The sequence below is a fragment of the Toxorhynchites rutilus genome, chromosome 3, assembly GCF_029784135.1.
Source record: "Toxorhynchites rutilus septentrionalis strain SRP chromosome 3, ASM2978413v1, whole genome shotgun sequence".
NCBI classification, from domain to species: domain Eukaryota; kingdom Metazoa; phylum Arthropoda; class Insecta; order Diptera; family Culicidae; genus Toxorhynchites; species Toxorhynchites rutilus.
The window spans coordinates 140,829,612-140,844,959 of NC_073746.1; the positions used below are offsets into that span (position 1 = coordinate 140,829,612).

General features: G+C 37.3%; 1 protein-coding gene across 1 annotated transcript in view; it reads left to right on the top strand.

The window, feature by feature from the left end:
- Positions 1 to 15,348, top strand: part of LOC129777578 (protein decapentaplegic) — a 95,113-nt gene that overhangs the window by 51,692 nt on the left and 28,073 nt on the right. The gene's annotated exons all lie outside the window — the stretch shown is intronic.

Here is a 15,348-nt window from a genome sequence, read left to right on the forward strand (position 1 = left end):
AACAAAAGTAAACAAGTGACACTAATAAAAAAAAGCGATCGAATGACACTGTTACAAAAGCTCTACTTCTTTTGACGATCTTTCCGGCCAATAGAAATTTATGAAAATAATATCTCTCACAAATTCACATACGCTATCATACTGAAATGTCTTTACATATTTCAAAATGTCTTCACAAAATCAAATCTCTTCACAGTAAGTCAAATGTCTTCAAAATGAAGACATGTCTTCGAACATGGCATCCCTGAATTTCACCCAAAGTTTAATTTTCCTTCAAGCTGAGGCAGGCTAATAGGGAAAGTGGGGGCAATTTAGACTCCCTAAGCAAATCACCTAATATTTCCAAACCAATATGGTTAAAATAAAAAAAGGCACATTGAACACTGAGCTACACTTGTTCTCTCAATCAATATTTTTTTAATCGTTGTATCAAGCTTCAAACTACAAAATATATCATAGAATGAAAGAGATGATTTTTGGACATCAAAATTTTATGCGGGGAGATTTGGACCGTCTGTGGGGTGTGGGGTCCAGTGTGTGTTTCTTCGAATAAAATATATTTATGTTTATGTAAAGTAATTTGGGATAATATTACAATCATTAACAGTGTTCTGGGATCGATACCAGGTGTCTTGGCAAAATTTCAGAACAGAAAAAACACTTTCGATGCTTGGTCAAAGAAAATCCGCCCTTCTTCTTCGAACGATGTCTGTCCATCATTTTTTTTTTTTTTTTTTTTGTAATTCTGCGGAATCTGTAATCAATTAGACCAAAGAAAACCTTCAAACCTTTATGACCAATTTACCCCTCAGAAACGTGTCCATGTCACCCCACACAGCATGCTAAAATTAAAATGCAATTTATTTAATTTATTGTTATCAAACTTACAGTTTCGCTGCGTCAAATTTTACCTCTTCTGTAGGCGAACAGAACTTTACGGCACAATGCACGAAAAGTTTGTTTAATCAGCGGAAAAAAAATCTTAAAACCACGATCCAAAAACTTACATTTTCTAACATTCATTTTTTTTACGTTATGTACATACGACTCAACAATAAAATGACATTATAAAAAATCAAAGTTGAGCCGTACTTTTCTAGAAAAAGGGGTGGTCCAAAACACCCCAACTTACCCTACAGTGATTCGCCTCTAATTCGGCACCTAGCTAATTGGACAGACCTGTAATGCGACACGAACAATTCTACATCATCTAATCCTTTAATTGGACATCCTCTAATTGGACATTTTTAGTAAACATTCTTTTGAGCATGTTTCTACAACACGATAATTTTTTAGGATTGTTTTCAACCTAGGATATTTTGCAAACTTTTCTAATGGTTAATTGTTAAATTTTTAATGATTTTCGTGTTTTAACTTGCTTTGACGTAGGACTACGTCTTCCATTTCTGTACCGGGCTGTAAGTTCAAAGTTTCGAAAACGAGAGAGTGACGCTGGATTGCAAGGTTTTGATCGTTAATACCTCTTTACCAGCTGGATTGAGTGGTATAATAATCACTCCATTCGAAAGATAATGTCGAAGAGTTATATGATTGTCAATTATCAGTTCAAAAATCGTTTCAATAGCTCGACAATTGCTTTGGAAACAGACTATTGAAATCATAACAATCTAGCTCATTGATGATGATTGCTTCTGTGGTGATCGGAATGTATTCCCGAACACGAACGCAAAATCTAGGCACCTGGAGAAGCCGTCATCGTGAATACATGTAGGCTGTGCTTTCTTTTACTCGCTTGCGAATGCACTCGAGTAAAGGAAGATTTGCGCATTCGGTTCCAGTGATGCAATCGTATCCAAGAGCATCAGTTTCTGTTTTGTTTTCACGTGGAATGGTAATGAGGGAGTGTTTGCTTGTAAATGAGCTCGAGCAAAGGAATATTTGTGCATTCGGTTTCAGTGACGCAATCGTATCCAAGAGCATCAGTTTCTATTCTGCTTACGCGTAGAGTGGTCATGAAAACTCTCGTGTACACGAGAGAAGAAGTGGAATTATGTATGAAACTCCATCAGTTACTTTTGCAAAACCACGATAACCCAACAGTTTTTTTCTGGACCACCAACAAGTTCGAAATTGTTGAATTTCATGTTAATAACAATTTCATACTCATACTCATCCACTCACACACTAACAAGGAAAACTTTCAGCCACCTTTAGAAATAATTATTAATTCATTCATTGAGAATTGATTCAGATACAATTTCAAACAAATGATTACAGAGCCGGCGGTAGTCCTACGTTTACCTTGCGGTTATATTACAGATATAATCAACTTTTAGTTTTTCACTTTGTGTTGTGTTTGTTGATGTCCAATTACAGGTCACAATCGCCTCTAATGCGACACTAAGTGATGTCCCGATATGTAAAATTAGAGACGAATCTCTGCATATGCCATAAGAGAAAAGTGCTATTCGGGTTCCAAGCAGGGCCTTACAATTATACTAATGAGGATATCGCCTTTTGCTGCAAACTTATGCAGACTGAAAGTAATGCTACTCTTTCTTCACGCTCAATAAAGAGAATATCACTTCACCTCCGAACAAGATTGTTTCGTTTCACGTTAATTTGCTCCATTCTTAAGCGCTGAACCGAAGCTATTAAAACGTTAAACGAAATTGTTTGTGTCTTACATTCGAATGAAAATTTCGTTTTAGTTCGAACCTTATTCACTGAGAGTAATGAAAATCAAGACGGGTCTATGGTACTAGGTGAGGCCGTTTCGTCACTAAGTTGGTTAGGGGAGCGGTATATGAAAACAGTACGGAAGAAAGCAGAAGGGGAATTTTCCCATGAAGTGTGAAAGAGACAGACTGATCACGAGCGAGCTTGGGCACAAGCGTATTGTGTTTTGTTTACAAATAAAGTACAGTAGACTTCCAAGATGGCTGAAGAGTGGTTTTAGCAAGTTGGCCCACCTTAGGATATACTTCTACGCGCCTTGATGAAAATGACGACTTGAAAGGATGTGCAGTACCCCAACAGGCGTAATCAGTTGCCGGTGCTGGTTGTAAGACCGCACGGTCGTCTTTGAATTTCTCATATCATTTATACACCTGTGTTTTGCACATAGTTGAGTCACCAAATGTATTCTGCAACCTTTCCAACGTTTCGACACAAGAAATTTTGTTTGTAACACGTAATTTCACGCAATGTCTTTGGCCAATTTAATTATCCATATCAAAATCACCGAACCAAAAAAGATAACTTTTTATTAATTACGCTGTAAATAAACTAAATGACATATCGCGCTCAAAATTGACAATAAGACTATAGTACCAACTTTAAAAGAAAATGATAAAATTTTCAGCGGGAAGATTGTCAATTACAAATTCCCGGTATATACTGCATGGTCTGAAAAGTCCCGTGATTTTTCAACAAATGGCACCACGAAAAAATGAACAAGGTTCATCTGTCATGTGTGAAGTTTCATGATATTTCGTCTATTTGTTCACAAACTACAGTTGTTTAAGTGTCACTACCTGATCATTCGTATAGAAAATTGAAAGAGGAATATCGTTTTATGATCAAACATTGTTTTTTGATGGGAAAAACTCCTGAACAATGCAGTGGTTGACGAAATGTTATTCCACTTCTGCTCCTTCGAGGACAACAGTTTATCGGTGGTTTAGTGAATTTAAAATGGGCCGTACAAGCACCTCGCTCTGGAAGCTACGAATCCATAAATCGTAAAACAATTGCATCGACTCGAATGAATGATCGTAACATGAAGTGAAGTTACGCGAGTTAGCTGAGGCCGTCGGCATTTCAAAAGAACGAGTGGGATACATTTGACACGACATTTTAGACATATTATTTTAAATGCTTCAATAAGGATTCCATGCGAAACATTGTTCTATTGTTGAAAATTTTAGTCTCAAAATAGTGTGTCCCATTGATGCTTGCTTCTTGGCATTTTTCTAAGGAATATGTGTTCGAAATAATGAGATTTTTATGCTGTGAAGTGACTGTTATGATGCAAATACAGTGTAGACGGATACATTACAACCTTCTTAATGTTGTGATTCGACCAACTTATACGATTTTATCGAAATAAACTTGTATTTTTGTATTACCATAATTGGTACAATTTTACATCTCCAGCCAATTATCGCAATATCGAAGGCTGCCTTGTTTCTATTATGGTTGTACGAAATAGCTGCAAAGCTGAAAACCAGGGGTGACATTGCGTATTTCGAAACGAGTGATTTTTGTTCGTTTCGACCATTTTGACATGCTTTTGACCGTGGAGGCGATCTGGCGTAGTGGTAACATCCATGCCTCTTATGCTAAAGGTCACGAGTTCAATTCTCACTCCCGACATTCTTCCAAAAATGGAAGTTAAAGTGACGAACCAGCCAAATGAGTTGAAAGTCACTATAATACAGATAAAAAAAAATGCTTTTGACCAGCTTTGTTTACGAACCCAAAAATTTTACATTTCTCTACGAGACAATTTTTGCTCTAAATCTAGTACACCGAAAATTTGAACTTGAAAAATATACATAATACTAAAACTATTTCGATTTGAGTTCGATTTTTCTCGAAACGAGTTACTCGTGCATTTGCATATCATAGGGCGCTATTAAACGCTCAGTAGTGTTGTGAAAAAGAACTATTCGTGTCCGACCGAAGCATATTTGTTTGATTCACTCTATTGAAAATTGAAATCTTAGGTGAATGTGTTGATATCCTTTGTTCAGTTCCCGAAGAGAAGCGAAAACTGCATCACAGCCCTCACGCCTTTGTGATTCTCCTGTCAGCTAGCAGAGAGACGAGGCAACGAGGAACAGGTAGTTATTTTACAAACTGGATGATAGATACTTTTAACAACAGTCTAATCTAGAGATGAAACGGATATTCGGTATCCTTCCTATCCGGTCAATATTTGGTATCCGGCCAGATACCCAATTATTAGAGAAATTTTCTACCCTCTCTCAGATTATCATCCCGGATGTTCTTATTTTTTTAAATTTTGAATACAAATAATTGGTTGATGTTCTTTGCATATTGAAATTATTTGGCACAAAATCTGTCTGGAAGGACATGGTATCGTAAGAGAAAGTTAGTTAAGAGAATCGATCAAAGCAAAAGCAAAAATTAGGCAAAAATTGCCGAATAATGAATAATAAATAATGAGTCTTGTACAGAATTTATTGGATTTTTCAGAACCGCCTTCTGATTTGGGAATAATTGCATTATTGAAAAAGTATTCATTAGAAAATGGGAAATTTTTCATTCTATCAAAACTTTTTCCTGTAGTAAAATTACCTACAGGGGCGTTCTTGGAATCAAATGAATTCAGATTGATAAGGTTAATTGGATTTACTATTGACTTGGTTAATAAAACACTGTGTTAATCTACAAAATATCTACAAAAACAGAAAAAATCGGTGTTTTTCTTTCCAGTATTGTTATCCACTACACTTACACACAAAAAGATAGAAGCAGTCAATTTAAAGACATTTAAAAACTTGAAGCTTTAAATGAAGCTTCGAAATGATCACGCTTCGTTCCCATAATTTTTGTCAAGTGTAGAATCAACGACAAAGTATTGCATATTAGGACTATGATTCAGAAGCATAGTTTTATTTAAAAATTATTATTAAAGTATTATTTGAATCCTGTTAACACTTTTTCCATGTGACTCCGACTATTACCATAATGCAGGGGTTTTCAAATGGTGCTCCGCAGTAAATTTGCCCTCCGCGAAGTGCTAGCAAGTGCTCCCATTTGAAAACCCACCTTGAAAAAACAGGAAGTGGGTTATATCTGTGGTATAACCGCAAGGGTGACGTAGGACTATCGTTGATTTAGTCATCATTTGTTTCAAGTTGCATCTGAATCAATTCTGAATGAATGAATGAATGAATATTTGGGGGACTTCGAAAACGAGAGCGTTACGTTGAAGGCACAATATGCAGCAAAAGAAGCAATCACACGAAAGTTGAATAATACATAATACATTGTTTGTATCTTTATATGATTCGTATTCCATTTCCAATAGACAAAATATCGGTCGCATCAAATCAGTCTACATAAATTTTGCATTCGCTCATCCTTTCTCACAACATCCATTTCTCGTTTGAGAAATTGTTGAGTAAACATCATTTGCCAGTGCGCGTAGAGCGGGAATTCCTTCTTAAGATTCACAGCACCTCCAATAAATTGCCGAAAGACGTGGTCTTATGTTGATCGCATTTGATTGAAGAATCACAAAACCAATTGTATTTGGTCGCAGTATTATATGGATAGAAAACATAATAAACTCTTTCACTTGATGGCAGATTATTTTTCAGCAACGATAACATCTTTCCAGACTCTCCTCTATACTTGAAGCCCACCAGTGGTTAATGCTAACTCGATAACCACCTGTTAATTGCATTTGATTGAAAAATCATAAAACCAAATACATTGGTCGCAGTATTGTATGGTTAGAAAACATTAAAATAAACTCTTTCGCTTGAATGATTTTTTCAATCCCCAGGGGAACTGGCAGATTATTTCTCAGCAACGATAACATCTTTCCGGAATCTTGTCGATGATGGATGGCAACCAAACGAAAATAGTTTCGTGCGTGTATCCGATTTTTCCGATGTTTTTCGATGCTGATGTTCTCTTGGTCGCCTGATCATCTCCTTCTGATGGATCGGCTTTTCTGCGCTCCCTCACAGTTCTAAACAAACTGAATGCGTTTCAGGTCAGGTCAGGCCAGGTAATGAATCCCTCGATCACTCGCCGTCCAGCTCGTTCAGTAACGATGTTGTCTTGTCGATGTCCTGACGAAAAATGAATGCGTTTCACCACCAGAATATCGCTTAAGTATACTTTTTGTCCGCGATTGAATCGAGAGAAGGTGTGGTTTACGATGGCAATTTGGAAGGCAAACTAGAGGAGAATGAACTCTACGAGTTTGAAACTTTCAGCGACTGAGCAATAATCGATTGAAAATTATATGATTTTCGCGATGCGAAACATTTTCCGTTGCGCGCGCATCCAATATTGTATATGAAAATATCCCACTGTTGGGGAAGAATAATCTTCAGAAGCTTTCCTGCACTTGACGATAACGATAACATCTTTCCAAATTCTCCTCGATACTCGAAGCCCACCAGTGGTTAATGCTAACTCGATAACCACCTGTTAATTGCACTTGATTGAAAAATCACTAAACCAAATGTATTTGATCGCAGTGTTATATGAATAGAAAACATCAAAATAAACTCTTTCGCATAAATGTATTTTTCAATTCCAAGGGGAACTGATAGATTATTTTTCAGTAACGATGACATTTTTCCGGAATCTTCTCGATGCTGGATGGCAACCAAACGAAAATAGTTCCGCGCTTCTATGTGTGTGTGTGGTGGCTGCTCCGATGTTTCAAGTGGAACCGTTTGTGGCATCACTCTCCTCCTGATGGATTCCCTTCTGGCCTAAGGTGCACAAACAGACTCTTTGTGACACCGTTCGTCAGCGCTTTCATGATAAACGAAGTTAGCTTCACCACAACAGCGACAACATGCTCCAATCGCTGTTCAATTATAACTGAGTGGATTTCCGAGCGGCGCTCGCTTGTATACCAATTAGTGATTTCAATAGCCTGTTTTAAAAACAATTTTAAGGCTATTGAAACAAGTTTCTGGATGAAAAAATAACAAGTATATAACGCGTAGAAATTTTATCTTTCGAATGAAGTGCTTATCATACCATTTCGTTCGGTTGTTTAGGAGCTATTAACGCTCAAAATCTCGGTCTTTTCGTCGTTTTCGAAACTTTGATTTTACACCCCGGTATAGAAATGAAAGACGTAGTCCTACGTCAAAACAATTTTTTAATTTCACTGGGCATATAGTAATTTATTTTGTTTACTCCGGGTCAGATGTCGTGTAACTGGGACACGTATCCGAAATAGAGTGTAGTTTCCAGTTGGGTAATGTGAGCGCAAATAGGGTTTGTTTCATTGATGTAATAATGCAGGTGCTCCGTCAAATGTTTTGCTATAAAAAGTTCTCTGCCATAAAAAAAATCTGCAAACACCTGCCATAAAGGGTACACTTATTTCGAAACTTCAGGAACATTATTACTATAATGGGTACATTGAAGTGGCATTTTCAAATATGTTTTTTATACAATTTAGTCAATTGATCATCGAAATATCAGTGGGAACCTAGTCTACTTTGTTGTGTCAGGTTGGTCCCAAGAAATGGTGTCGACAACGATACCGATATCGTGCCATTTTGCAATGATTTTGTCGACCTATCCTTCGTATTTGACAACCAATTATGGGCCAACACTGTGCCAATCTGGCACCGCGTCGACCGACCGAAAAACTACTCGACTCTATTATGGTTTTATTTTGTTTTTCATGATAATGAGAATAAAAAGTGATGAAAAAAATATACCGTTGATAGGAATTATTTATTTCTTTATAAATATAAACAAATGTATTACACATTGCATTTAATTGTATATGATATTGTATGTATATGATTTTCTATGATCTTTTTTAGCATATTGCATATTGCATACTGCATCACTGAAACAAAACATTAATTGATTAAATTATATCTGATTCAATTCATATTTTACCGCACTATGTACTTGCTATCGTGACGGTATTTCTCGTCGTATCACGATGATTGCGCATAATTTTACGGATGTGCTCAGATATTGTTTTTTTACAGCGTGGCGGGGGGCAGGAGTGGGTGGCCACCAACTGCTGGATGCTGCTGTTACTTACTGCACTGCAATGGATTCTGCATCGTGTGGGTAGTCCACTCTGGTGAAACCATTTGTATGCGGAAGCATGTGTCCCATCCGAAGACCACGAAACGTTCGAGTGTGAACCAACAACTACTTAATTGAAGTATTGTGGCCTCACTGAAATGAAAATTGTATTCACAGCAAATATCGAAGAAAACTATATAAATTGAAATTTTCCTTACCCCTGAAGGTGATAGGTGATAGCATAATCATCCCAGATAATCCAGCTCCATCAGGATTACAAATCGGAGGAGGCATGTATACCGACCAATTGTTTGGTGTTGCTGTCTTATTTGTTGCACGGCAAATGAATTCTGCATCATGTAGGCGACCCAATCTGGTGAAACCATGTGAACAAACTGGAAAAATATAATATAAAACAATAAATCGTAACCTAATTGAAAAACTTCTCGTACTTACGACATCTGATTCTCGATACATTTTCTGTTTTGTTTTAAATGACAGTTCTGATAGAAAGAGAAAAAACAATACTTGCAGTGATGCCGTTTCGCTCAGTTGATGTATCGAGTTCATTTATAGCTGAAACTATAGGCAGTGCTACTTGCGGGGGGCAAAGCGGGATTAGATTCCGGCACTTTTGTAACATTTTATGGCGCTCGGTCGACATCGGACCGATAACCGCTCGAAAACGGTTGAGAGCGGGAATCTTCAAAAACAGAGTTCAAACTGCTCGAAAAAGTATACTTTTGTATACTTTTGAACTATTGCCAATTTCTGCAAGTTGGTGACATATGTCCTCCATAATTGGTACACTTACCCTAGTCAGTTTGTACACACGACGCCAAACGTTGAATCGTTGAATCATCTTCAACTGCATCTAAAAATCATCGGTTTGTTTTAAATTATTACCATAAAATATTTTTTTGATGAAAGCCATTGGTGTTATTTTGATTGTTGGCGGTAGAGAATTTAAATATTCAATAATTTGTTTTTTTCCAATAATTCATTTTCCGAGAAATGACTGTTCAAAAAATTGAACATTGGAAAAAACCTGCACCTTTTCCTTTAAGGGAGTATTCTAGTCTAGAAATTTGAAAAAAATCAAACATTTTTTCTTCATATTTCTGTAGTTTAGGCATTCATATACCCTAGAAAGGGCTTATCGAAAATCCTATTATTCACCGAGTTAGAGCCATTTTGGTGATGCGATATCTAATCTGGTACGGCCAGAATAATGAACTTCAAGCGCGTTTTTCTCTAAACTAGTTTTTCCAAACTGGCGTACGCGATTCCTCAAGTTCTACTGAACCGATTCATGTCGTATTTATATGGATACAATCTACAGGCATCTCTTTATCGCATGATCATCTAAAACTAATATTTTTTAAATTTTACTATTTTTAAAAAAATAGGAAACGTAAGAAAAAACGTTTTAAACGCATTTTGTTTTTCAAATGGCCACCATTTTGTCAAAAAAAGATGTTTTTGACTTGTCCGAGGTTCATGCGATAGCGGCATCTTTACTGATTCAGAATCTGTTCGATTTTTTTTAGTTTCAGATAATCAGAAGGGCTGGAATCATGTACGCCATGGCACAATTTTGACGTAGGACTACGTCTAACCGGAAGATATAGGGGGTGAAATGGAAATCTAGGCACTGAACAAGTAGGAAAAAATGCAAGATTTGGAACGCTTATAACTCGAGCATTTCTCAATAGATCGCAAAGGTTTTTGCATCAATTGATAGGAAATATATCTACGCATCTATCATAACGAATAACATTTCATTTTTCTTGAGATAAATAATTGAATAATTGTGAAATATCAAGCATTGTCAAAATGCACTATGTGCACATTTTTGATTGGTCCATCTTGTGCTCCTCAAATCGTAACGACCAAAACGGGCAACCAGAGCAGCAGCGCAATATAATGAAGCACGATTGGAAAGGAAAAAGAAAAAAATGAACGAAACATTGGTCGCAGTCTCACACGTGCGTAATTCTCGAGCCAGCCAGTCAGCTTAAAAATCCCCGCTCCGCTGCCGTAACGATCATTCTCATTCAAACCGTACACCACATCGGTTCTCATCACAACACATCAACAAACCAACCCTAGCAGCCATGTCTGGACATGGTAAAGGAGGAAAAGTGAAGGGAAAGGCAAAATCCCGCTCGAACCGTGTTGATCTGGAGTTCCCCGCAAGGGTAGCTAGGCCGAGCGCGTTAGTACCAGTGCACCAGTCCACCTAGCCGTCGTTATATAGTTTCGGCCGCCGAAGTGATCGAGTTAGCTGGCAAAGCTGCTCGCGACGATAAGAAAACCCGCATTCGGAACAGAACACATTCGGTTCGGTGGACATCAAGACAACAGGCAGTTGCAGCGAGTGGCGAGTGGCAAACGCAATCGCAAAACGGCATCAGGTAGCAGAAGAAAAAAGTTTGTTCTTTATACAAACTGCTTTGGTGGTAAATCCAGAACAAGGCGGCATCGAGGGCGTTCGAAATGTTTTTTTTCAAAACCACGAGTACTAAGTTTATTGGAACCATTCCATAAAACAAGGCGCTTTTCAGGGCCATTAAACCTTCCAAAAAAGAGTTTAGGAAATACAGTTCAATGCTTTCTAAAACAATATCCAAAATAATAATAAAACACAAATTGATTTTTTCATAATTTGTTTGCCAGGATATGATGAGTATGTGAATTTGGCAGTAGTTCTGAGCTTATTGATAGTTGGGGACTTTCCTGATTATTCAATTTTCACCCATTCTTAAATTGTTTCCAGATTGAAAGTACAGTAATTTACAATTAGTTCGACATTTAGCTAATTGGACGGACATGTAATGCGACTTATTTAGTTGGACATTTTTGTACACATAGAGATCCAAATTATGACCCCACATTGAAAGTCGACACTGTACCACTGTCATCGCAAATGTTCAATTACAGGTTAAAATCGCCTCCAATGCGACACTGAGTGGCGCTTCGGCACGTCGCATTGAATGTAATTTACTGTACAACATGTCACAAAGCTGGATGGGAAGAAATTTTCCAACTGTGAAAGCTGTGGCGAGTGGCAACAAATCGCTAAACAGGAAGGTTTAGCCAAACAAGATGGGGATATCGAGTGATAACAAAGCAATAAACTCTTTAGATTGAAGATAATTTTGTGATCCTGAAAAGGACCCTTTTTAGCCTGCATGTGAATCCAACGAGCGAACAAATCGTAATGAATGTATTTTTTTGCCATCGCTCCCTTTTAACGCTCATTCGTTCGTCTCGTTGGACTCGCCCCTCTGGCTGAGTCTGCCGATTTGTTTCTATGCTGTGAGTGTGTACCGCTAGAGTATAAAACACGCGGACCCCAAAAAAATATCTTATTTTCTTTCAAGCCGTAAACCCGTGTGGTTGTACGGCATCGGCATCGTGGGCGTAACAAAGGAGGACAAGTTAAGGGAAAGGCAAAGTCTCACTCGAACCGTGCAGGTCTCCAGTTCCCTGTTGATCGCATTCACTGATTGCTCCGCAAGGGTAACTAGGCCGAACGGATTGGTGCCGGAGCACCAGTATACCTAACAGCGATTATAGAGTTTCGGCCGTCGGAGTGCTCGAGTTGGCTTGCAAAGCTGCTCACGACAATTAGAAAACCCGCATCAAGAACAGAGCAGGTTCGGTTTGGCGCTCATCAAGGCAACAATTAGTTTCAGTGAGTGGCAAAGTGTTTCTCCGGCACGTCGCATTAAATGTAATTTACTGAACAACATGTCACAAGCTGGATGGGAAGACATTTTCCAACTGTGAAAGCTGTGGCGAGTGGCAAACGCCGTCTTTTTTTTTAACTATCTCACTTCATCAGCTCATAACTATTAATGTTATAAATATTTTTTGGCTGTACAATTTTTGTTTTTTTTTTTTGTTAATAGATGAACAAATAATGATATAATGGATAGTTTTACAAATGGCCGCCATTTTGTCAAAAAAGATGTTTTTGACTTGTCCGAGGTTCGTGCGATAGCGGCATCTTTACTGATTCAGAGTCCGTTCGATTTTTTTTGTTTCAGATAGTCAGAAGGGCTGGAATCGTATACGCCATAGCACAACTTTTTTTTAACCCTCTGACTTCATCAGCTCATAACTATTCTCGTTATAAATATTTTTTCCTGTACAATTTTTGTTTTTTTTATTAAAAGGTAGATGAACAAATAATGATATAATGGATAGTAAAAATATTCATTCTTTTATTTTTACGGAGCTCGAAGAAATGTCCGAAATTCGTGTCTCTACACTAGAATAACCCCTTAAGAGGTTCAATCGAATGGGGTTTTCTTGCATCACAATGTGTGTTCATTCATCGAAGTAACACTGTAGAAGAATTTACATATGTTTGTGTTTCATTAGGTTTTGTTGGTTGTTAGGTTTTGTTATTGAAACACCTTCCGCACATATTTGCTTTAAACCGAACTTATTGCCCAATAAAGTCATACAAAATTAAATTAAATTAATGATAGGTTGTAGTTTATAAATTAAGCTCTCAATTTGACATGAAAAAGTATCATTTTTCGAATAGCTGTCCGTTATTCTCAGTTTGTTTGTAATAGTTTAACAACTACAATTAAATTAAATTTTAAATTTAACGACGATCCACTTCCTTTTACGTACATTCCATACATGGAAGCCGTGCGAATGCCAGTTTTTAAATCGTACTTGCAAAAGTTCAAACCGTGTGACATTTTTAGGAATGTCAAACAATCCGGAGTGATTCGACGATCCGTCTTTCGTACAATGGTTTAAGAAGTCTGACAGTGTCAATTTGCGACAAAATGGAGAAAGGTCTTTAAGAACGAAGAACATTATTAACATGTTGAGCCCTGACCAAACTAGGGGACTTTTCGTCTAGTTCTCGTCGGTCCTTGCGGATCGATAGTTGATTTTGTCGTTCCCAATGCCGACACTCTCCGAACCAAAAGTCTCTTGAAAAAAGTGTTACTTTTCTTACAATAATTCTCTATATAGAGAAAGTATTGTTATTAAAGGCAAAAATAATCGAACTAACATATTAAGGACCGCAATAAAAATCTGTAAGACATCCACCTGGGACCGCACGTTTTGGGGAAAACTTGTACGTTCGGATTCCACTAATGAGATCGTTTCCTTCGGCGTGGATGAGAAAAAGGCGAGCCAGACGGAACACGAAACACGTAACAGACGGAACGCAAAATCCTTGATAACTCGTGAGCGATCCTTAATGTGTTAATAGAAATGAATCAATCACATTTTTTCATCAATTAATGTTTCAAATCATAAGGGTCCAACTGACATTTTTGCAGATACTAAAATTTCACTATTATTGGTTTCTAAACTTCTCTAAACCTAATTATAATTCAATTTTCCTTCTTGTCAAATGTTGACTTTTTATGATTCTCAACGCCAGAATTGTTTCATTTGAACTTTTTTCTACCATTAAAACAACTAAAAAGTACGATTAACACAAATTACAACGTTTATTTCAATTCTGGATGCGTCAAAAAGGTAAATAGACAAAACTTGAGTCACGAAAACGTTCGCTCCTTTTATAGGAGATACATTTGACAGCATGTGGAAAAAGTTGCTAGACAATTTTGTTTTCAGGCAAAATGCACTTGAAAAATAAATTTGATCGACCCCGCATGACCTAGACGAAGGTGCGCACCAGCAGTGACGAATTCGCAGAACAATTGCGCAAAATAAGATAAATGTGACAGTTTCGGTATGGCAGCTTTCTATAAAATGGGTAGTTGAAATAAAAAAATGTATTTGGTTGTTTTTTTTCTATGTAATCACAGTTCACTTCTGTGACACCTGTTCTGGGATACACTGTAAGTAATTACACTAGTATTGCTTTGAGATGTTAGAATATAAAAACAAACAAAAACACATAGATTTTCTTTACAGTACAGTAGAACTTAGTCGAAGCGTAGCGGTTACATTTGTAAAATTTGATGGCCATATTGTGGAAATAAATTAACAAAGTACATCCGATTAGCTTATTACTTATTGATAATCGGAACTTTTTGTTGTTCAGTAACAGAATCCTTAAGATGCATTAGTTCAGAAAATGCGCTTTGGTGTACTTTGTATGGATACAGTGTGATGTCAAATTGTTGTGGTTTAGACACATTTCTGATCGTTCTGAGTTCCGTTGGTGCTTGAATTGTTTTACATTCTAGGTCGCCTCTGGTTAGCCAGGCCGTGGTCATTTTTTCATTCGATTGCCAAACGATCTATGAATGGTTTTACCACAGCTGCTACCGGTAATTTAGAGATATTGTCATTTATAGAGGATGGGATGGATCAGAGTTTTCATTGTTAATGTACCCAGTTTCTTCATGTATTCTTTCTTATTCCGTATACGATATGACTTTCGAAACGCCAGACATGATGCCACTCTGTGAAGAGCCATACGATTCGTTTCAATGGTACAGTTAGGATATGTTTCGGTACATAAAAATGTGCTCATTGATTCCGAAAGGCATTCAGGTATCGAGTTAGTTTAGATTTGCATTGCCGTCATTATGTTTATTTGTTATTTGAAAGGATTACGCTTCAATCGTTCATTCATGCATACTCATTCCA